Below are 8,796 nucleotides of genomic sequence, written 5' to 3' on the forward strand. Positions count from 1 at the left end.
GAAGGGGGAAGGGGAGGGGGAGAATGAGAAAAGAAGAAGGAGAAGGAGGGGAAGGGGAAGAAGCAGAGGAGGAGGAGGAAGAAGAGGAAGAAGCAGCCAACATCTGTTTGTGATAGGCAACAGAAGAGAACCAACAAACTGCAGCCCAACAGCCCTGGGCTGGTTTTATGTCTCTTTATTAAGCAATGTGTTGTTGAACAAGTTCAATTGCTTCTTGAGGACTCAGCTGTCTTGTCTGTAAAATAAGGACAGTTCTTACAAAACAGGGATTTTTAAAACATTAAAAGTGCAGTGCATGGCAGGTACATCTCCTGATTCCTGGAATGTAGTATGTGCTTAATAAATTTTAACTTTCATCCCTAGAATCATGAAAACTTAACTTTTCCCAACAACCTTGGTAAAAAACAAAAAGGTCTGGCCAAAAAAGAATTCACACCCGAAACTTAAATCTCGTGATTCACAATGCCATGCTGTACACTGGTTTCCAAATGAACGCTCTCATCCCACTGCCATCGAGGGGCATGTCACAGCTAATTATCTGTCATCACGCCCTGTTGCATAGGCGGTACCTTGCCTGCTGCTGCTGGGACCTCTGTGCTGTCTGTTGATTCATTTGCATCGCCTCCTGAGTGTCTCTGCTGTGTATGGATCACACAGAATGAAGCCCAGGGGCCAACTGGCAGGCCCATCTGAATTGTGGAACATATCTGAGGCCCCTCCTCATTACTTAGCGAGTAATGTGGGGGATGTTCGCAGGTTCACACACCCTGGCAATGTAAACGGTCATCTGCTGCCTCATCTGCTTTCCTGCGTCTGGGGTGCAGGACCAGATCGGCTGAGGAACTTTGCTAGCACTTATGCAAATAGCAATGGGAGCTCCTGGGTTTGGCAACATTTCCTTTCAGAAGCCTCATTCGTGGCGGCACCGTCTGCCTCTTTTGTGCCTTCACAGCTTTGTGAGGCAACCTCAAAATAGATCTTTCCCATACTCTTGTTGTATTTATGTCCCTTTGCCATGGAAAAACTGAAACTCTTCTCAGTACATTTAATACACCCTGTTCAGTGGCTGTGATGTTTCTGTTTAAACTCTAAAAGAACATCTATTTAAGACAGAATCAGACTATGCATATCTAAAGCTACAAACTAAGGGGAAATGCATTTCCTTAACTGACTCCCCGATTGGGTTTTAAAATACATAAATAAATTCTTAAAGCACGTGTAGACACAGAATGATGAATCTTAAACGGTTAGGCACACATGTATAATACTATGATTTTGTTCTAATACAAACTTTATGCTTCTAAATACACTGCATAATACTTAAAATATAAAACTAACTTGATTCGAATTTTTAAAATTATCTTCAAGTTACTAACTTCTCAAAGCACTATGGAATCTGCAATAGCACATTACTAAGTAATAAGAATACAGTTTTTTTTATTTCTGAGAGAGAGAGAGAGACAAGCGTGAGAGAGAGGAAGAGAGAGAGAGACAGCGTGAGCAGGGGAGGATCAGAGAGAGAGGGAGACAGAATCTGAAGCAGGCTCCAGGCTCTGAGCTTAGCTGTCAGCACAGAGCCCGATGCGGGGCTCAAACCCATGAGCAGTGAGATCATGACCTGAGCCGAAGTCAGACTCTTAACCAACTGAGACACCCAGACGCCCCAAAGACAGTTTAATTTTGGTATAATTTTTTATTCCATTAATAGATTAGGTTTCTTCATTTTTCCCCTTTCTTTTCTCTGTCTTATGCAATACTTTACAATATGAGATGCTTCTACAGAAACTAAATTCTAAGTTTTCTTAGAAACGAAGGAAAAAAAATGAACCATTAAACACAAGCCCAAGGGTGGGAAATTGACCTACAAGAGACTGAAAACCACTGCAAATAAGTGTTGCTTAAGACTGACTTCCTCTAGGTGTCAGTATAGTCCCAGAACTTACAAACTTCAGTGTTAATGAAAAAAGAAGAGCACAGTAAAATAAATGTTTATGCCAGTCTATACTATTTATACATTTGAAAGATTTTTCTTTTGAAAACTGAGCTAAATTTGCAACCGTGAATGTTCATCTGCAGATGACAGAATGGATTTTGTACTAGAAGGAACAAAATGTGGCAATGATACATTTTTGCAAACACACATCATTTTCCATACCTTTTTTGGCTTTGTAAGACCCTATCATTCATTCTTAGGTATCATAAATTATCTACCCCTTTCTAGGCATATAATTTAAAAATGCACTAAACTTTATCTGAGATCATTATTGATATCTATTATAGTAATTGGACTCAATTCAACAACCCCATCGGCATAGAGCCTTAAATTACATGTTTATCACCAATAGTGCAGATTTGTTTAATTAGACTAACATAGAATTTAAAACATAATACAAGGTGAAGGGGATCAAGAGTACCCTTATCTTCATGAGCACCAACTAATATATGGTACTGTTGAATCACTAAATTGTACACTGGAAACTAACATAGCATGGTGTGGTAACTATGCTGGAATTAACATAAAAAATAAATAAATAAAATATTTTACATTAAAAAAAGTAATACAACAACATATAATGATTCAGATGAGTATGTATTTGATATGTATCAAAACATGCTCTCTCTGAAAACACCCATTAATTCAGTCAGATTATTTTTTTCTCTTCTCTCCAAATTTAGTTTCTCAGTAGTCTGTATCTGTCATCTATATGTGTCCCAAGGATCAAGCCAGAGATGTAATGGTGACATCTCTATACTTACAGATCTAATGCATTTCAGAAATTCACCATAGCTTACCTCTTAATTTTTCTCCAAACTTTTTTTCGAAAAAACATCAAGCCCTCAGATTACTGGAAAAGCTAAACCATGAATACTAATATGCATTTAGTCCTCAGTCCAATTCTTATACTATATGACACAGGAAGTCTTCATGAATGTATGTATGTGTCCAGTTGCAGTGGTATGATTTGTAGCCACTTCCCCCCACCCTCTGCAAGAAAAACCTGAAGATCTGGATCTGGCAGATAATGACACACAAGGCAGTCTGGAAATAATAATATGATAGGATCTCTGCAGTCCCTTCCAGAGCTCACAGCACAGAGCCAGCACAACCGCTATCTCTTCCAAACAGCCAGGGCACTTTGTGTCTTATATCGCTAACATCATCTTATTATCTGAGGAGGGAGACAATTATAGAGAAAGCTAGATGACATGCTTTACCAAACTATAATTGCTAGAAAATTCAGAAATATGGTTCTAACGACATCAAAGACAACTCCGTTCATTTACAGTGAAATGTAAAGTGTTCCTCTCTGATCAAATGTGACAGAAATTTAAAAAAAATTAAGTTATTCATTAGACAAAGAGACAGAGCACGAGTGGGGGAGGGACAGAGAGAGAGGGAGACACAGAATCTGAAGGAGGCTCCAGGCTCTGAGCTGTCAGCACAGAGCCTGACGTGGAGCTTGAACTCACAAATCACATGATCATGACCTGAGCCGAAGTTAGACGTTTAAGTGACTGAGCCAACCAGGTGCCCAGTGACAGAAATTAAAAAAAAAAAAGGAAAAAGAGAAGGGAAGAGGGGGAGGAGGAGGAGGAAAAGAGGAAGAAAAAAGGGAAGGAAAAAAGGGAGAGAGGGATGGAGAAAATAAATGAAACCCCATGGTGGAAGTGACACTGTCTACTAAATAAATGAATATATATTTATTAATTTGTCCATTTGAATGGCTGAAAACTTATTACCCTATCCTGGACACCAAATCTTAGGGTATTCAATTTGCTTCCATAGCCCTTTGGTCAACTCTATTGATCATGCTATTCTTATACTTGAAAGTTAAAGTTCATTTATCCAAGTTCTGCAGAGAATTAAATTGGAACTAGGCCCACTTTTTTGAGGGTTTTTTTTTTTTGTACATTGTCAAAACATTTTTTAAAAATTTAATGTTTTATTTATTTCTAGGAGAGAGAGAGAGACAGCGTGAGCAGGGGAGGGACAGAGAGAGATGGCGACACAGAGTCTGAAACAGGCTCCAGGCTCTGAGCTGGCAGTCAGCACAGAGCCCGACGCGGGGCTCGAACCCACGAACCGGGAGATCATGACCTAAGCGAAAGTCGGACGCTTAACCGACTAAGCCACCCAGGCGCCCCGAGAACATTTTAAAAATTATTTCTATCTTTCTTAAGTAAAGGATTTTTTTTTCTTATTTGAGAATATTTTGGGGCGCCTGGGTGGCTCAGTCGGTTAAGCGGCCGACTTCGGCTCAGGTCATGATCTCACGGTTCGTGGGTTCGAGCCCCGCATCGGGCTCTGTGCTGACTGCCGGCTCAGAGCCTGGAGCCTGTTTCAGACTCTGTGTCGCCATCTCTCTCTGTCCCTCCCCTGCTCACGCTGTCTCCTCTCTCTCTCTCTGTCTCCCTCTCTCAGAAATAAATAAAACATTAAACATTTTTAAAAAAGAATATTTTGGGAGATCTCTAGAGAAGCTCTTTTATAAGTTTAAAATACCGTTTTAGTTTCCTGCTTGCCACTGTAACAAATTACCATAAACTTGATGCTTTACAACAATGCAAATTTATTTTCCTACAGTTCTGGAGGCCAGATGTCCAAAATCAGCTTCTCTGGGTTGAGATCAAGGTGTAGGCAGAATTGTGCTTCTTCAAGAGGCTTTAAGGGAGAATCCTTTCCCTGACCTTTTCCAGCTACTAGAGAGTATCAGTCCTTGCATTCCTTGGTTTATGGCCCCTGCTTCCATCTCCAAAACCACCAACGTTCTCCCTGGTTATATGGCCTTTTCTTCTCTTGGTCAAATCTTCCACTTAGGATACTTGTGATGGCATTTAAGGACCACCTAGATAACTTAGGATAATCTCTCCATCTTAAGACCCTTAATTTAATCAAGTCTGCAAAACCCATTTTGTCATATGGAGTAATATTCACAATTTCCAGGGATTACGACCTGAGTATCTTTGGGGGCCATTTTCCAGCTGACCGTAAATACTTTCTTTGTGTGCCCATTTTGAGAAATTGACTGACTTACTACCAATAGAGAAAAATTTAGCCAGTTCCAAATTCTACATTTTTCTTTATTAAACTGCCATGAAAATTTTATCCTTAGCGTCCCTTGCGACAATGATAGAAGACACTGAATCAAGACTGGAAAACTGACTGAGGATTTCTGCTATATCCTCATAAATCTTCCACGAAACTTCTTGCTCTCCAATGATTTTTCCCTCCACTCTACCTGGAATCCTCATTTTCTGCTATGTTTCTTTTCTAATACTTCAATAATACACATTTTGGTTTAATCACATAGCAGAAAATTTTACATTCTTCATCTTAATCCTAGTTTTTTTGGCCCCCTTTTTTTTAATCCTCCATGCAATCAAGATGGCTTTATATATCACAATTTTCACAAGAAAGGTAAGCCACTTGCCCTTGTAAAAATATATTTCAGACTTAAAAAATGTCCCAAGGGGCACCCTCACTCCATTGCTCTTTGCAGACAACAAACTCTCCTAGAGGTCTTAACCTTGCTCCGACTTTTCATTTCCCTCTCAATGTGGCTAATGCCCAAATCTCTATATTTAACCTTAACCCCTGCCATGAGCTTCAGTTTCACATATGTAACTGCCGGCTAGACAAATCCATTCAACTTGCTCTCAAGAACTTCAAATGCTTATTTCCAAAATAGAACTATTTCATTTTCCTACATAAAAATGCTTCATCCTCCTTCAGCCTTTGCCTCAGGTAAACGTGCCACCATCCACAAGTCACTTAGAACCTTGGGAGCCATTATGGATTCCTCCTTTCTCCTTCATCTACTAGCTAGCTACCGATCATCTTTATAATTAGTCCACACCATATCTGTTCATTTGTCCTCCAAAATACTTTTCATTTCCCTTTCTTTAATCCTTTTACCACTGCCTAGCTAAATTTTTCCAGAACTTAAGAGAAGGCCTTAGATATTTTCATTTTGTAAGACTTTCAGAATGTTAAAAAGCCAAATCAGTTATAAAACATAAAGTGTACATTAAATACATAGGTTGAGTAATGCTCTTAATACAAGTAATACTGTACTATTTGTGAGAAAATTATAGGACTTAACTAAAAATTGAGACTATAAGAAATATATATAATGTTGGAACACAAGTTTAAAATTGCTTCATAATGTATTCTTTCAAACCTCTCTGTGTTTACCTGAGCCTGAATGCTTGGAGATGATTATTGAAAATCTATATTTGAGGTTCTTTGTGAATGTGAGTCCGATATGACACCTCCTTCTGCCCTGCCTCTCCCTCATTGATAGGACCTGCAGTTTAATCAACTACACTTTCCTTCCCCCTCTCAAATCGATCCTCTTCTTACTACCAAACTATTCTGCTAAATCTTAACTCTGTCCCTGCCCCACCGAAAATAGTCAGTAAAAATGCAATCTCCTTAACGTGCCTTCGGCGCCTCTGCAACCAATCTGGAACAGTTTTGCAGGCTGTCTCACCCTCTTTCCATAGATTAAGTTCTAGGACTGCAACCTACTTGCTTTTCTGAAAAAAAAAAAAGTTTTTTCTTCCTTCTGGCTATATCATTCATCCTCTTCTCTGTGCTCCACCTTATCTGTACCTGACTAGTTTTACCTTTCACTGCACTTTGCCCAAGGCTTATTCTTGGCAGTTTCCATGCTAGCAGCCTTGCAAACCTTTGAGAACAGAAACTATGTCTTACTTATTTTATGACCAGATACTCTGCAGATTCCCTACTGCAGGGTAGAAGTAAGTAGATACATACTAAACTGAAACAAAATTGAGCAGTGAACTTAAAGGAGCTGCTCTCACATCTCCTAATTTCCACCAGGTGGCACTATTCTATTTTCAGCAGAGACCAAAATCACAAAAACCTGAAATGCAAGGGTGGTACTCAGTGTATTTGTATAGACCCCCTCCCCTCCCCCCCCGCAGGAGTATCTGCATGTGTAGAGTGGAACTCTCCTCACTGCTACCCACTTACATCAATGCGAAATATGGACGGTCAGTTTTGGTATCTCCTTTTTGATCTTTACAAAAGCAGAGTTTTAAAAAAAAATATTAAATTACTGGCCAGTTATTGTAGCCAATCAACCTAAACAGAAACGACCTGGTATATTTTTCTTTTATAGCCTCAGCACCCAAAGGTTTTCAGAGTAGAGATGACAGTGAATTGCCACTCTTGCGATAATTNCAGGGGAGGGTCAGAGAGAGAGGGAGTCACAGACTGAAACAGGCTCCAGGCTCCGAGCTGGCAGTCAGCACAGAGCCCGACGCGGGGCTCGAACCCACCAACCGCGAGATCATGACCCAAGCGAAAGTCGGCCGCCTAACCGACTAAGCCACCCAGGCGCCCCAATTCAAGGTATTCCTAAATAGAGGCGCAGAATGGAAAGGCTGCACGGGGCTGATGAGCAAAGAGCCTTTGCTGGGTACAACTCTAACTCTAACTCACAGTCTCAAGTATAAAAACTGGGCAGTAACACTTAACTATAATTCTGATGTAAAAAATTAAACGTTGCACAACCTTTAAGACATTGAGAATATTGTCACAGTGAAGAAATTGAGGATGCGATGATTATTACTTGAGGAAGTTAGATGGATCAGGAGATTTATAAATTTCATGTGGCCTTGATATTTGTTAATAGATAAACTGATGGATGTTAAAAAATTTAAGAGGTTGGCCAAAAATTTATTTGCAATCAGGGAGTGCCAAACTAAGAAGTGGCGAGGAACACTGCCTGCAAAGCCACGGAAAAGGCTTAAGTGAAGAAAGTGAGGAAGCAAAGAAAGGAAATTATTTGATTGGTTACAGCTTAAAGCCTAGTTGGCTGTTAATGATTGGTTGTCTTTAATGTTTTGATTTCACAGCCTTGAGGCATTTACAGGCTTAGATCAATGTGGGTATAGAGACCACTTGGCTCTACTGAGCTACATCAAACCTGCCTTGTTTAATTAACTTAACAAGTTTAAAGAATCAAAGTGCTTTTTCATTTCGGCAGACTGCTAGACTGGAATCTATTTTAACCACTTTGATGTGTAACAAGTCATTTACGCCTCATTTTTCTTGGCTATAAAATGGACCTGAAGGAAATCTCTACTTCATTTGCTTGTTAGGGGGGTTGAATTAAAAATCAGCTACAAGTCTAATGGTAATAGTGGAACAGGAGGGGTAGAAGTATAGGATGTAGCAAAAGCTCTATTTGCCCAAAGCTCTATTCATTAGTCCCAAATCATGGTCCAAACTTCACCTTTCAGTTCAGAATGCGGATCCCCGGGGTGCTTAGGTGGCTCAGTGGGTTAAGCCTCCGACTCTTGGTTTTGGTCATGTCATGATCTCAAAGTTCCTGAGTTCCAACTTCACATTGGCTCTGTACTGTCTGTGCAGAGTCAGCTTGGGATTCCCTCTCTCCCTCTCTCCATCTCTCTGCCTCTCCCCCACTCACACTGTCTCACTCTCTCTCAAACTATAAATAAATAAACTTTAAAAATGTTTAATGAGAAGAAAAGAATGCTGATCCCACTAATGATTCCAGATTTTAAAAATAATGTTTAGGATCTTTCAATGGACTTTAAAATAAAACTTAATGTATATTTTGTAATCTCTCCTACCTGCAAGGTGTTCTTTCCCTTTAAGGAAACCAAGTCCTTTGCCTAGTATATTTACCTGGCAAATTCCATCCTACAGATGCTGCCTTGTTTTCATGCTGGTGCTTCCCCTAGCTGAGTGAAAAATGTTTGATAATGTCATTGTTACCAATATTTTTTTATTTGGGAGTT

The sequence above is a fragment of the Crocuta crocuta genome, unplaced genomic scaffold (genome assembly GCF_008692635.1).
Source record: "Crocuta crocuta isolate KB4526 unplaced genomic scaffold, BGI_CrCroc_1.0 scaffold199, whole genome shotgun sequence".
NCBI classification, from domain to species: domain Eukaryota; kingdom Metazoa; phylum Chordata; class Mammalia; order Carnivora; family Hyaenidae; genus Crocuta; species Crocuta crocuta.